The sequence below is a fragment of the Girardinichthys multiradiatus genome, chromosome X, assembly GCF_021462225.1.
Source record: "Girardinichthys multiradiatus isolate DD_20200921_A chromosome X, DD_fGirMul_XY1, whole genome shotgun sequence".
In the NCBI taxonomy this organism is placed as follows: domain Eukaryota; kingdom Metazoa; phylum Chordata; class Actinopteri; order Cyprinodontiformes; family Goodeidae; genus Girardinichthys; species Girardinichthys multiradiatus.
This window is the reverse complement of record NC_061817.1, coordinates 34,959,020-34,975,403: the sequence shown is the minus strand read 5'-3', so window position 1 is coordinate 34,975,403 and position 16,384 is coordinate 34,959,020.

Below are 16,384 nucleotides of genomic sequence, written 5' to 3'. Positions count from 1 at the left end.
TCCATTGATGGAGTACTTGCTGCCTTTAACTTGATGTGCTCTGTTTTAATTTCACATATAAAGTCTACCCAGTTTAGATGTCTCTGTTTAGCTGTGTCTCTTTTCTAGATGGAGTTCAGGCCTTTAACCACATTTATTCTCAGTTTTCTTTTTTTTTTTTACATAATCTGAAACCTGGCTGATAACTTCTTTGCTTGTCTGTTAGTATTTCTAGTCCTGTCAGTCCTCTGCTGGTCATAAAAGACGGACTCTTCTAAAGAGTCAGGTTCCACTAGCAGTCACTTCCTGTTACAAGCAAGTGGCTCCTCTCCACTGTCACCACATGCTTTATTAGGATGTAGTCTTATTAAAGCGAAGATTGCAATCATCTCTTTTCTTTTGAGAATCCATTTTTTTGTATTTGGCATTTGATTTACTAAAACTTTAAGGGCTGCAAAATATCAAGAGATGTTGCAACATAAAAGTTTGATACTTTTGTCCAGTAGTAATATGACAATATTTGCTGCAATTAATCCATGTTTTCCTTAATCTTCTCTATCTTTTCTGTCTTCTTGGTGTTCCCCCCACCTATCATCTCACACATTAAAATCTCGATTGGCTTTGGAAATCAAGGGCAGTGAGGAAAATCCATCCCACTGGACAAGTATATTATTGTGATGCAGAACTTGAACGAGCCCCACTTGAAATATAATAGCAAGCGCGGCATCCATGCGTTGTGATTGCCGTGTTGTACTGCTGATATTGCGATCACGATTATGAGTGGATAAATCATGCAGCATTACTGTATTGTATTATATTTGGATTGAAGTGTAACAGGGTTTGAATCTGAGTCTGAGTGTATAACATTAAAACGTACTAGAATAAATTGCACTTGTGCAACTGTAAATGTTCTAAATAATTTGTTGTAAAAGGTTGGAATATTTAGAATATTTACCTAATGGGCAAATATAAAGGTTTACTTTGGTCATGATGTATGAATAAAGATTAATATTGTGAAATCCATGATAATATACCTATCAGTTCAAACCTGGAGATTCTTATTGCATTTGCATGCACAGACACATCCAGAACCAGCAGAGGCTGCTAACAGACCAGAAAAGACCTCCTCAACCTTTCTCTCAACCCCTCACTGCTCCAAGGGCCCTTTTCACAAGAAATACTAAATATTTATGTCCTGTTGGAAGGAAAGTTATTCGTGTTTTAAAATCCATTAGTCAGCACTCGGTGCTTTGCTTGTGCCAACATTTTAGTTTGTCACACTCAAGGGGTGAGTTTATACTCAAGCTGATTGAGCTCCTGGCTTTAGCTGCTTTAATCCCAAGCCTTGGATGAGAGTGTTACTGTGACATGTTCACATTAAGCTGGAAAGAACAGCTGTGCACATCTGGCATCTGTCCCAAGAGACTTTTGCAGCTCTATTGCCTGGATAAAATAACTTCTCTTACTGTGGGAAATCGTGACTATTTTATTCCTGCAGCACAAAATAATAGACTTTAACACATTTACCAAGACAATGAAACACCCAGATGAAAGCTGCACGTGTTGAAAGATCATGATACTGTATTTTAAATATTACACTATGAGATCATAAAACATCTCTATGAATGTAAGAAAAACGGGGCTGCATGGTGGTGCAGTTGTTAACACTGTTGTCTTATAGCAAGTCTTTTGCTCTACTTCCTGAGAAGAGCCTTTCTGCATGTTTACATGTTCTCCCTTTGAATGCATGGGTTCCCTACTCGACCTTTCTACCACCATCCAAAAATATGCAGGTCAGGTTAGTTGGTCTTATGTATGAGTGTGTGTGCATGGTAGTTTGTCCTGTGTGTCCTTGTGTTGCCCTGTGATGAACTGGCGGCCTGTCGGGTGCTGGCTGGCCAATTACCTTTGAAGAGAGGCACCAGCACACTGCCCTTATAAGCGGATAGACGATGGATGGATGTGATAAATACTCTATTTAAATTTAGCTAAATTGATATGAAAACAAGTCCAAGGCCATGGTTCTCGACCGGAAAAGGGTGGCCTGTCCTCTTCAGGTTGGAATGGAGTTCCTGCCTCAAGTGGAAGAGTTTAAGTATCTCGGGGTCTTGTTCACGAGTGGGGGAAGAAGCGGGAGATCAACAGACGGATCGGTGCGCCTGCCGCAGTAACGGGGGCATGCTGTGCTGGTCCGTTGTGGTGAAGAGAGAGCTGAGCTGAAAAGCGAAGCTCTTGATTTACCGGTTGGTCTACATTCCTACCCTCACCTATGGCCATGAACTTTGGGTAATGACCAAAAGAACGAGATCCCGGATACAAGCGGTTGAAATGAGCTTCCTCCGTAGGGTGGCCGGGCACTCCCTTAGAGATAGGGTGAGGAGCTCGGCCATCCGGGAGGGGCTCGGAGTAGAGCCACTGCTCCTCCACATCGAGAGGAGCCAGTTGAGGTGGCTCGGGCATCTATACCGGATACCTCCTGGACGCCTTCCTCGGGAGGTGTTCCAGGCAGGTCCCACCAGGAGGAGGCCCAGTGGACGGCCCAGGACACGCTGGAGGGACTATGTCTCTCGGCTGGCCTGGAAACGCCCTGGGCTCCCCCCGGAGGAGCTGGAGGAGGTGTCTGGAGAGAGGGACGTCTGGGTGTCTCTGCTGAGTCTGCTGCCCCCGCGACCCGTTCCCGGATAAAGCGGAAAACGATGAGTACAAGTACAAGTGATATGAAAACAAATTTTAAATGTTTTTTTTGTGCTTTGTTTTATTTAGCAATATGTGGACTCTACATATGATATAGATTCCTATTTTTATTATTTACACAGAGAATGACAAATACATCAGTAAATAAACAAACAAACAAACAAATAAATAAACAAATACATACATATATTAAGAAGATAAATTAACAAATAATTTAATTTCACCACTATAGCTACAACTACTAATAATAAATGTATGAAATGAATAAACATGTATATAATAATAAATTACACTAAAATGTAAATATGCAAATAATTAAGTAAAACTATTAGCTACTACCATTGCTATATTATTCTGATTATTTTTATCAAATAAATATATATACAAATAAAATAAATAAATAATTAAATTAGTTATGTAATCAAACATACTATTTCCACCACCAGTAGTAGTAGTAGTGATAATAATAATAATAAAAATAATAATAATAAGAGAAGAAGAAGAAGAAGAAGAAGAAATATGTCCCGTGCCTTATTTTCTTCTCACTGGCTCCTTCCTTGATTTATTAGCAGTGTAATAAAATAATTCAACATACTCAGTGAGAACAGAAAACAATATGTAGCACCTTCAAGGCAGAATTTATGGATCTCTCTTCTTTTCTTGGCCTGCAGGCACTGGATTCTGACTCCAGCTGCTAATTGAACAGAGGCTGTGGTTTCCAAAGGGCCTTTGAATAGTTTGGTTCAGCCAAATGGCCGAACAACGCAACATTCAGCTGAAAAGTATCAAATCTTTAAACAGTAGAACATGCTCTATACTTTTTTGCTAAATGTGATAGATGTACTCAGTGTTTACTCTCATCTGAAAGGCTGGTGACCCATAAATAAAGCCTGCATGGAAAGAACTGGAAAGCATTCATCTGTTTTAAAGTCAACGTCTCAGCATGAAAGTGCTTTTTTAGCACTTTCATGCTGACAAAGAGTTTTGCATTCAGTAATAATAAATCTAAAGTCTGAGATTTTAAAAAGCCAGAGCTATTTCTGGGTCTCTAACTTGCTTTAGACTTCGCTTTTGGTTCACAGAACTCTTGTCAAATCTGCTCTGTTGGAGATTGTCAGAAGATACTAATTTATTCTTCTATTTGACAGTGACACAAGTTTCTTTAATTAAAGATATTTGTTAGCTTATAATGTTTATTTTGCAACAAAACCCATTTTGTCTGTGTTTTTCAGAAATAAATTAGCCAACCTCATTTCAGTACAGACATGTCCAAAACACAGGTGAAGTTCTGAAAGAATCCGGCTGAAATCTCTCTATCCACCTAATTAGCAGAGCGTCTACTACAACGGAGGAGCAGATATGTCAGAAAGGGCCACCTTTAAAGAAAAACTCATCATAATCTTTCATTAAAATGGCCTCACCTCCAGGAAACTAAGGATGTTGGAGTTGAAAGAACCATTTTCTAGATCTTCAAGAGCTTCAAGGTGAGAGATTTGGTGGCAGTGAAGAAGAAAGCTTCAGGAACCACAAGATTGGACTTATTCCTAGAAACAGACTCAGCATCAGCTGAACAGTGCAGTCAGATTCAGTTATTTATTCAAATTGGATAAAAAGTTTTTCTATCTCAGGAAACCCAGCAGATTGCATCCAGTCAGTGACTTGCAGCATTCGCTCCCCCTGGATGAGCATGTAGAGACAGTGGACAGTCACTGGCGTTGACTTTGCAGCAATCCCTCATACTGTAGCATGTAGCGACAGTGGAGAGGAAAAACTCTCTTTTAACAGGAAGAAACCTCCAGCAGAACCAGAACCAGAACCAGGCTCAGTGTGAGCGGCCATCTGCCACGACCGACTGGGGGTTTGAGAGAACAGAGCAGAGACACAAAGAGAACAAAGAAGCACTGATCCAGGAGTACTTTCTATGGGAAGGAAAAGTAAATGTTAATGGATGTAGCTCCTTTAGTCGTTTCACCTAGAAAGAAAGAACAGATAAACTCTGAGCCAGTTTTCAAGATTAGAGTCTGAAAGAGAGCACATAGAGTTAGTCACAGTTAAGCTCAGTCAATTGCTATATCTAGGAGAGAGAAAGGGTTAAACACTGAAAGACAGGGCCAAGTGGATCATCTCTAGAAGGTGAGCATTAAGTTGTTGCCAGCAGAAGCTTGGACAATGCCCCTCTCCAGAAAGGTGTCACAGGTAGACACAGAGTCAGGCCAGGTGTAGTTTCTAGGAAGAGAAGAGAGAGAACATAAAGTCAAAAGCTGAAATAACAGCAAATAACGCAAAATTGGAGAGTAGTGTGAGAATCTAGCAAAGAGGGTGAAAGTGGTCATTATGTCCTCCAGCAGCCTAAGCCTATAGCAGCATAACTACAGAGATAGCTCAGGATAAACTAAGCCACTCTAACTATAAGCTTTATTAAAAAGGAAAGTTTTAAGCCTAGCCTTAAAAATAGACTGCTTGTCCATCTAGAGCTCACTGATGGCCATTGTTATACTAAAAACCACAAGGCTTGGGATACCTCTCTCTGTCAGATTGACCATAACCATGGGAAAAGAGGGTCATACAGGTTGCAGAAATGGATGGTGTGTTTGCACCTCAACCATAACTGAGCCGGTTTAGGCCAAACCTGACTCCCCCTTACTCCATCCAACAGGGAGGGAGGAAGGCGGAGGTAAAAATAAGGAAGATAGCTCAGGATAAGCTAAGCCACTCTAACTATAAGCTTTATCAAAAAGGAAAGTTTTAAGCCTAGCCTTAAAAGTAGACAGGGTGTCTGCCTCACGGACTAAAACTGGGAGCTGGTTCCACAGGAGAGGAGCCTGATAACTAAAGGATCTGCCTCCCATTCTACTTCTAGAGACTCTAGGAACCACCAGTAAACCTGCATTCTGAGAACGAAGTGTTCTGTTAGGAACATATGGAACAATCAGATCTCTGATGTATGATGCAGCTAGATCATTAAGGGCTTTATATGTGAGGAGGAGAATTTTAAATTATATTCTGGATTTAACAGGGAGCCAATGAAGGGAGGCTAAAAAAATGAGAAATAGGATCTGTCTTTTTAATTTTCATCAGAACTCTTGCTGCAGCATTTTGAATCAGCTGAAGGCTTTTAACTGCATTTTGTGGACATCCTGATAGTAAAGAATTACAATAGTCCAGCCTTGAAGTAACAAATGCATGGACTAGTTTTTCAGCGTCACTCCTGGACAGGATATTTCTAATTTTGGCAATGTTCCGGAGATGAAAGAAGGAAATCCTAGAAACCTGTTTAATATTGGATTTAAATGACATGTCCTGGTCAAAAATAACACCAACGTTTTTTACTTTATTACCGGAGGTCAATTTAATGCCATCCAGGTTAAGTGATTGACTAAGCAGTTTCTTTTTCAAAGACTCCGATCCAACGACGACAACGTCGGTGTTGTCTGAATTTAGAAGCAGAAAATTTAAAGTCATCCAAGTTTTTATATCTTCAAGACATGCTTGTAGTCTATCTAACTGGTTGGGCTCATCAGGATTTATTGATAAGTAAAGCTGAGTATCATCAGCGTAACAGTGAAAATTTATCCTATGCTGCCTGATAATTTGACCTATTGGAAGCATATATATAGTAAAGAGAATTGGCCCAAGTACTGAACCCTGTGGTACTCCACAATTAACCCTGGAGTTTAAAGATGATTTATCATTTACATGAACAAACTGGAATCTGTCAGACAGATAAGATTTAAACCAGCCTACCGCTGTTCCCCTGATCCCTACAGCATATTCCAGCCTTTCTAAGAGAATATTGTGATTGACTGGATCAAATGCAGCACTGAGATCTAACAGAACCAGTACAGACACAAGTCCATTATCTGAGGCCATAAGAATATCATTAGTGACTTTCAGCAGAGTTGTTTCAGTGCTATGATGAGCTCTGAAGCCTGACTGAAACTCTTCAAACAGGTCATTGCTGTATAAATGCTCACACATTTGATTAGCAACTATTTTCTCAAGAATTTTAGATAAGAATGGAAGATTGGATATAGGTCTGTAATTTTTCAAGTCATCTCGATCAAGCGAAGATTTCTTCAGTAAACGTTTAATTACAGCTAAATCAATTCAATTCAATTCAGTTTATTTATATAGCGCCAATTCACAACACATGTTGTCTCAAGGCACTTCACAACAGTCAGGTACATACATTCCAATTAGTCCTAACCATTGAACAGTGCAGTCAGAGTTAGTTATTTATTCAAATTGGATAAAAAGTTTTTCTGTCTAAGGAAACCCAGCAGATTGCATCCAGTCAGTGACTTGCAGCATTCCCTCCTCCTGGATGAGCATGTAGAGACAGTGGACAGTCACTGACATTGACTTTGCAGCAATCCTTCATGCTGAGCATGCATGTAGCGACAGTGGAGAGGAAAAACTCCCTTTTAACAGGAAGAGACCTCCAGCAGAACCAGGCTCAGTGTGAGCGGCCATCTGCCACGACCGACTGGGGGTTTGAGAGAAAGAACAGAGCAGAGACACAAAGAGAACAAAGAAGTACTGATCCAGGAGTCCTTTCTATGGGAAGGAGAAGTAAATGTTAATGGATGTAGCTCCTTTAGTCGTTTCACCTAGAAAGAAAGAACAGATAAACTCTTAGCCAGTTTTCAAGGTTAGAGTCTGAAAGAGAGCACATAGAGTTAGTCACAGTAAAAGCTCAGTCAATTGCCATGTCTAGGAGAGAGAAAGGGTTAAACACTGAAAGACAGGGTCATGTGGATCATCGGTAGAGGGTGAGCATTAAGTTGTTGCCAGCAAAAGCTCGGACGATGCCTCTTTCCAGAAAGGTGTCACAGGTAGACACAGAGTCAGGCCAGGTGTAGCTTCTAGGAAGAGAAAAGAGAGAACAAAGTTAAAAGCTGAAATAACAGCAAATAATGCAAAATTGGAGAGTAGTATGAGAATGTAGCGAAGAGGGTGAAAGTGGTCATTATGTCCTCCAGCAACCTAAGCCTATAGCAGCATAACTACACAGATAGTTTCAGTTCAGATTGTTTAGTTAAACGGCGCTTATTTACAACAATGTCGTCACAAGGCACCCCACAAAGAGTCCCTCTGATGGTCATTGTTATACTAAAAACCACAAGGATCGGGATACCTCTCTCTGTCAGACTGATTATAACCATTGGAAAAGAGAAGGGGTCATACAGGTAGCAGAAATAGAGGGTGTGTTTGCACCTCAACCATAACTGAGCCGGTTTAGGCTAAACCTGACTCCCCCTTACTCCATCCAACAGGGAGGGAGGAAGGCTCCCTCCCTGATAACCTAAGCCACTCTAACTATAAGCTTTATCAAAAAGGAAAGTTTTAAGCCTAGCCTTAAAAGTAGACAGGGTGTCTGCCTCACGGATTAAAACTGGGAGCTGGTTCCACAGGAGAGGAGCCTGATAACCAAAGGATCTGCCTTTAAAAGCTTGTGGTACATATCCATTTACTAAGGATAGGTTAATCATACCTAAAATGGGGCTGGTAATCAGAGGGAACACATCCTTAAATAATTTGGTTGGGATTGGGTCTAACATACAAGTTGAAGGTTTAGATGAAGCTAATATTTCTGATAACTCAGGAAGTTCCACAGGATCAAAACAGTCCAAACACAAATCAGGTTCTACAGTCACTTCCAATGTTGTCTCACCTGCTGAGGATGAAGTAATCATCTTCGGGAGTATGTCAAAGATTTTCTTTTTAATAGAATCAATTTTATTTAAGAAGAATCCCATAAAGTCATGACTGCTGAGAGCTAAGGGAATGGATGGCTCAACAGAGCTATGACTCTGTGTAAGTTTAGCAACTGTACTAAAGAGAAACCTAGGATTATTCTTGTTCTCTTCTATTAATGATGAAAAATAAGCTGTTCTAGCTTGGTGAAGTGTCTTTTTACGCAACAGTAGGCTATTTTCCCAGATTAAGTAGGAATCCTCTAGGTGTGTAGAGCGCCATTTTCTCTCCAGTTTTCTAACATTGTGCTTTAAAGTATACAGATCTAAATTAATCCAAGGAGCCTGCCTCCTGTGAATAATTACCTTCTTTTTCAAGGGGGCTGCATTGTCAAATGCACCATGCAAAGATGAAGTAACACTATGAACAAGAGAATCAATTTGTGAAGGGGCAGAAACAGAATTATTGCCGTCCACTGTGCTTTTCTGTGATGAGGAAATTAAAAGTGGAACATATTCTTTAAAGGTTGTTACAGCATTGTCTGATAATGATCTAGTATAATGACATTTTCTTTCAGGTGTGGAGTACTCAGTTAAATTAAACTCAAAGGTTATTAAGAAATGGTCAGACAGGACAGGGTTATGAGAAAATATTGTTATGTCTTTACACTCAATGCCATATGTCAGCACAAGGTCCAGAGAATGAAGACAAAGGTGGGTAGGTTTGTTAATGTTTTGTGCCAAGCCAATTGAGTCTAAGATTAAACGCTATATTTAGGCTATCACTTTCAGTGTCAACATGAATGTTAAAATCCCCCACTAAGCTAGCGACCCCTTACCACTACTAGAAAAACTGTGTAAGACACGGAGAGTCCCCAAAGTTAAATGCAGCAACAGAAAGTATGTGTTTTAACATGCTTATGTATTAGAACAAGTAAGAGATGTCACAGTAGAGAGAAATCTGATCAACCGAGAGAGCCTTCACACACCAAACAATCCACCGAGTGCAACAGCGAAAACAGGAAGTGACGTTACCCAGAGCTCCAGCAGTTCTGCACTTCCGAGTCTGTGAAGACTGAAACAGTTCAGGAAACAAGGCTGGACAAAGTTATTTTCTCTGATGAATCCTCCTCCTGAGTATATGGGGCATCTGGAGAAAGCACTTACCTGCAGATGAAAAGGTGAGTGCTATCAGAAGTTAGGTGTGAAACATCTTATTAAATAAAGAATGATATATAATCCTTTTCTAACAAACAATCCAACAGTTTGGTGATGCCCTGTGGATTTCCAGCCTGATGGAGCACTGGGATGAAGTTGCCCACAGACCAGAACACTGAGAAACTGGACCTGTGGTCAGGAAAAACCCCAAATCTGAACCCCACTGAGAACCTAAAAGCAGATGGAGAAAGCAGAATAGAGGCTTACAAACCTTGATAAACTCCAAGCGCTGCCAAGACAAGAATGGTTCATCACCAGTCGGGATTTGGACCAGTAGTTGATTCCCACAGCATGTTTGAGAGAGTCACAGAAGATAAGAACAAGGACAAACAATGTAAATGATGACTCATCACATCAATTTAAAGTAAGTGTAAAAGTTCTCAGTAAGGGATATAAAAAAAAAGAAATGCAGCCATGAATTATTTAGAGAAAGTTTCCACTTTTAAATATGTCAATAAACATGACAAATAATAAAAAAATATTTTCTTGACTTCTCCATAGGTCAACAAAAATAGTGTTTAAACTGTGAATTTATTGTATCCATATTAAAATTAGATGGAATATTGTTGCATGCCAGTGTGTGTGTTTGTACTCATTTATGTGACTTATTTAGGACCTTTTCTGGTATATTCACTAACCGTCTGAAGACGTATGGGTTCCTGATGTCGCAGACCCCTTTTCTAGTGTTAGGGGTGGGTTTAGCGGTATGGCATGATCTAAGTCTTGATTAAGGTTAGGAATATAGGGGTAATGTAGTTACTAAAATGAATGGAAGTCAATGCAAAGTCCTAATATGGGTAGACATACAAATGTGTGTGTTGTGTGTGTGTGTGACTGTTTTAAAGGTAGTGAATCTTTGAATGGAGCACATGGCGACCGGGGCACATGATTCCCCTAGGCTCTGCCTTTAAAACCACGCAGGCCTGTACAGTGTCTGTTTCCTCATACTAGGACAGCTCGTTAGTCTCATTCATCGCTGTAAATGTTTCTATGTTACTTTACTACTCCTGGTCAAAGATGAACTCATGCATTTGTTTTCATGTTCCGACTGCATGCCTGGTGCTGAACATTGACTGCTTTAAGAAGGAAGGTCAGAGAAACAAAATTTAAAAAAACAATTATTTAAATTTTTCTTTAGACAGGATTACTCCAGCCATCACTCAATGAAGTGCAGATGTTTAACATTTAAGCATGCATATCAAAATGTAAATGTAAAAGGTTTACCGAGAGCTGTTCAGCTCGCTGTTAGCCGTTTGTGTTGCTATGAGCTGTCCTGCGTAAAGCTGAGGACATTTATCAAAGTGTTAGTTCTTATATTCTTGTTTCTAATATGTTTTGGATCAGTTGTGTCACAGTGTTAGATCAAGGATTTACAATTTGAACGAAGTCTAACAGGGGGTGATAACGCACTCATTTGTCCAGTTAAAAAAAAGAACTGAGTTATTTCATAACCAGAATTTTAGTATTCAACTAGTTATTAGGTTTAGGGGGCAATTGCTTTTCCAAATAGGACTAGATTGGTTGGGATCTTTTTTTTCCAAAATTAATTAAATCATTTCAAAACTGCTTTTGAATTTGCTCTATTTACATTTTTCTGTTATGAAAGTTCGATTATCTGAAACATTGAAGCATGAAGAAAGCTAAAAAACACAAGAAATCTGCAAAGGGACAAATGGCAGTTAGGCAGCAGGATTAATCAGAAGAAACTACTCTAATGTGACTCAAGACATTTTAATTCTGTTCCAACAGATCTGTGTAAAGTTTCTAGTGTGTGATTTGCTCTTCCTAAAATAAACACAAATTTCAAGTTGCTATCATTATAATTAGTATTTGTTGTTGTTATTTCCATAATTGTGGCTGCCTGAGTAATTTGGGCAGGAAAAAAGAAAACAAAAAAATATTGCTTGAAGATAAATATCTCTGAGAGCTCATCCTACAAACAGCTGCAGCATCACAGCAGCAAATGCAATGGTCAGAGCCCTTAATGTAGAAACATGCCTGTTGCCTGTTCAGTCTCATTTTGTAGTTCTCTTCTCCACCCTTGCCATTTCTTCCTCAGCGTGTTTAAAAAACGAGACCTGCTACTCTGGGAAGGATACTTGAACTTCATGTTTGGCTTCTTGGAATGCCGATCCCTCCCAAGGGGTCTCGGATATGTAGCTTCGAGTCTCCAAATGACACAGTAAAATGCTGGAATACTCCTTCAACTAATTTCAAAACTCAACCCAGCTTTCAAATATGCTGATGGAGTCATATCTGCAGAGCCAAAAATGTGCCCATAAGGACTAAAATCAGGGGAGATGTTCAGCAAAATTAAACCAGACCAACGTCAACAGCATTTTCACAACATAGAGACCAATCTGTGAACATTTTTACTGTTTCTTTAGAAACTAAACTACCTTACATGCAATACTCTGCAGGAGGTTTTAGAAGTAAGGATTTAATTTGGTTTAAATAAAAAAACCACATGTACACAATACTGTAAAAACGTTTTGATTCAGCACTTATTTTAGCAACCTTTTAAGTCAAGCCAGTATTATTTATAAAGCTCTTTAAAAGTAGTGAGCTCTGACCAAAGTGCTGAACATTAAAAAAACCTTTTTTAACCTTCGAAAGAGGTCGTGATCAGTTCTTCAGACTTTCAGAAGGTCTTTGCATCTGACTATGACAGCATGTTGTGTAATTTAAACTTACCAGGACTGATTTTAATTGAGGAAGTTCTGAATGATTGATAAAATGCATGCCTATCTTCTCAAGTATGAAAAACAGAAGGCCCATTAAACCTAAACAATGAAGAGTTGTTTCTGTCCTCCTGGAGCACCACATATGAGCGTAGCCTTGTCTGCAGTCTTGGCTGAGATGATTTATTCATGGACTTGTAAGCAGCTGATTAGTTAATTTAAAACATTTAAGTTAAACAGAGTGGCAACCTAAACCTGCGGCAACGCAGTAAAAACATTGCTTTCAGTGACATCTTGAGAAAATATTAGGAGTTATCAGCCAATACATCAGGAAAAGAACTGTGAACCTCCACAAGTTTGATTCAGTGTTAGGGACAATTTCCAGATGCCTGAAGGGTTTTGTTCATTTGTTCCAACAATTATTTACAAGCATACCTAAACATCATGGGAATGTCCAGCCATCACAGCTCACCAAGGAATTGGGTTCTGGGTCCCATAGATGAACACGTTTTGCTGCAAAATGTGCATCTGAAACCGAGAACAAAAGCAAAAGATATTGTGAAGATGCTTAATGAAGCTGGTGAAAAGTCTTTATCCACAGTAAAACCAGTGCTGTACCAACGTGGGCTACTGGGAGCCATTACTCCAAAAACAACATTAAAAGCCAGATTGCAGTTTGCAAATGCATCCAGAGACAAAGTCCTTAATTATTGGAAACATGTCCTGTGTTCTGTTGAAAAGATTAAGGGTTTGACCAAAATGACAATAGTTACATTTGGAGGGAAAAGGAGAAAGCTTACAGTCCTGAAAACATCATCCCAACAGTCCAGGGTGGAGCGTCATGTACAGGGGGGATGGTTATGTCATGAGGGTGTTTTGCTACTGGAGGAACTGGGTGACTCCACAAACCAGATGGCATCATATCGTTATGTGGAAATATTGAAGCAATATCTCAAGACATCAGCTAGGAAGGTAAAGCATGAAGACAAGTGGGTCTTCGAACTGGACAATAACTAAGCATACTGCCAAATTAGTAACAAAGTGGCTTAAAGCTGCAATAGGGAGTTCTGAGAAAGCCCTGGACAGCCTGAAAATTTTAACAAGCACACCTTACAGATCCCTTCCCCTTGCTCTCTGCTGTGCTACAGTCATCCCTCCACAGCAGAGCCTGCCGTGCACACGCAAGCTAGTAAGCAGGGCCACCAATGACTGTGGATAAACATATACGGCACATTCACTGGTAGGGACAAAGCATCAACGATATGCTTTATATTGACTATGACCTGCCCACCCCATTAGCACAGCTGCAGCACACCAGCAATCTTTAGCTTAAACGATGGTATGCGTTGTGTGGGCAAGGGGTGTGGGCAGCGCGTACACGAGTGCTAAGACATTCTTCCTGGCTTTGATTGGTTGTTTCGTACGGGGAGAGGTGTATTTCTACAAACGGCAGTAGGACCACTAGGAGGAGCCAGAGGAGCTTCTTTGTTTCACAGATTGTCTGTCTCATATTCTACTGTCAGGACATAGTGACAGTTTTAACAAATATATTTAGAAATTGTTTTTACAAAAGTTACCTTCTGCAGCTTTAACATCTATTTTGTTGTCTAAATGTTGTCTCCTTCCTTTTGCGTGTCCTTCCTTCCTTCTTTCCTTTTGTCCTACCTGTGTTCTTTACTTTTTTCTTGCGTCCTACCTCCCATTCTTCCTTCCTTCTTTCCTTCTCGATTCGGATTTTTTCAGGCTCCATATTTTTAAAGCTCACCCACTGTAGAAATATTTGCCCTAAATTCACGGTGAACTTTAATATTTTGTATTTCAAAATTAAGTAAAATGAATAAATGAATGTTGACTTATTTTTGCGTGCGTGAAAAATGTGTAGAAACCCTGGAAAAGGGATACCGGGATTTGTCTCCCGGACCTGTTAGCCCCACGACCCGATCACGGATGACTTGAAGACAATGGCTTGATGCCCTTAAGTACAACAGTCTTCCTAATCTTATAATATATGTTTTACAATGGCAGGATGTTTAACTCATAAATAAATTATTCTTGTATGTAGTACCGTGTGTCTCTGCAGCCCAAGTGTTTTACATAATTATTTTAAAGTGTCTGGATATAAAATTAAAATCATTCCTTACTGAGACAGATGAATAAAGATACGTTGTTTGGAGGAGAAACAAATACATTCTCCTTTTTTCTCCAGTAATGTGTAAGACATCTTTGCAGCCTGGGACTCCTAAGTCAAACTGTCAGGAGCTGAGAAGCATCAGTTAGTTTATTAATGTTCTGACTTCAGGGCATAATGAGGTAATCATCTGGCAGGTTTTTCCAGAGGGACAGACTTTTCTTTAGGGCTCTGAAGCACTTTCTCCCCTCATGGTGTCTTCCTTCGTCCTCCTTAAAGCCTCGCAGCTCCTGCCAAGGTTTCAAGTGACAGCGCTCCTGTCGCTCTCCTCCTTTCTTGTTCCACTCGGGGGTGGATGGCAGTGGTGGAAGCAGCTGTGGCGGCGGCGTGGGGAGCTAGCTCATAAAAGGAGGGGATGAAGAGATGTGCCGGCAGTTCCACTGGGAAGCAAGGAGGAAGGCGGTTTCAGAGGATTCCTGTTAAACAGACATAGACATGCCTGAGCCAAAGAAGCCAGGTAAGACAGTCCATCCTGGGAGATTATGACAAAAAACCCACTCATCAGATCAATATGTGAACCCAGAAAATTACTAATTGAATAAAAGAGGCTGTTTTGGCATTATCATATACTGATATGTGGCTTCTAATTATAATTAAATCTCTGTACTACATTAAGGGGTTGAAGAGGGTCAAAGTTGATGATTATCAGCATTTTTGTCTTACTTTATCATGCAATAGATTTTATTGTCCTACTTACAAGTTCATTACTTTATTCTTATCAAGTTTCTGACAACATGACAGCATATATTAGAACAAATACATCTCAGTGACAGCAGACCACAAACAGAAATGTGTCTGACGCACTGTTTTAATTGCAAATATTTCTAATGCTTCTTTAGGTTTAAATGTAATGAAAGTTGTTGTATTCGTCATCGTGTGTGTCTTTAAAACCTTGTAAATGATCTTAAGATGTGTCTAACGGAGGCAGCTTTAGTGTCTGGAAATTAGTTTTGAGAAGGTTTTGTAGTTTTTTGAGTTGGTGTGTAGCCTAAACAAAGACGCTGAAAGTCCATCCATCTGATCAACCCTAAGATTATTCATAAATTCTCTTTTATTGACTGAATTTTGTTCAGGGAGTAATAAGATATTTTAAAACGTACTCTTATCAAGTTGGTTTGGTTGTTGAAGAGGGACTGGAGTTTCTTGAAAGGTTCAAAGGTGAAAAATAAGACAATTTCCTGTAACTTGTGAATGTAAACAAATTAGCGTCCCAACAGTAAACTGCAGACTTTTCTGAACTGAAATTATGAACTTTCTCTACAATTTAAGCAGCTGTGTCCAAACCTTTTGCCAAGAGGGCCACAATTTCTTTTCAAAAGAATGCAAAAAGAATGCAACATTTATTTTAGTCAGCTCTGATGTTTGTGGTTCTACTTTCTATACAATTAAAATGAAAGCTAAAAAAAAGGCTCCTAAAAGACAAAAATTTTGTGTTTTACCCAATATTTTCAATTATTAAGAAGCTTTGAATAAAATAAATTACAAAAAGTGTCTATCTGCATCGACAGCTTGTACTGGCAGCCCCTAAGTATTCTTGAATTATTGTCTATGACTACACAAAATCATTCCAAGGGCCACAAAGAGCCCTAGGGCTGCAGTTTGGACACCGCTGTTGTTAAGTTTTAAAATTCACTGGTATTTTCTGGAAATATTTGTTATGAGTTTCAGAAATATTCTATTAGTTCTAAATCATTTCAGATCATCAAACAAATGTGTCAGATATTGATAACCTGAGTAAATATAAAATGCAGTTTCAACTAATTATTTTGTTTATTTAGAGAAAACTGCTATCTCAACCAAACTGGCCCTATATGTAAGACTAACTGGTTCTGGCACCTTTCAGCTACCGCCTGTTTCAGGTCAGATTTGAGCATTGTGTGCTGTTTATTGGGATCATCTTGAAAACTTCGTGTTGTCAAACAGGTTCT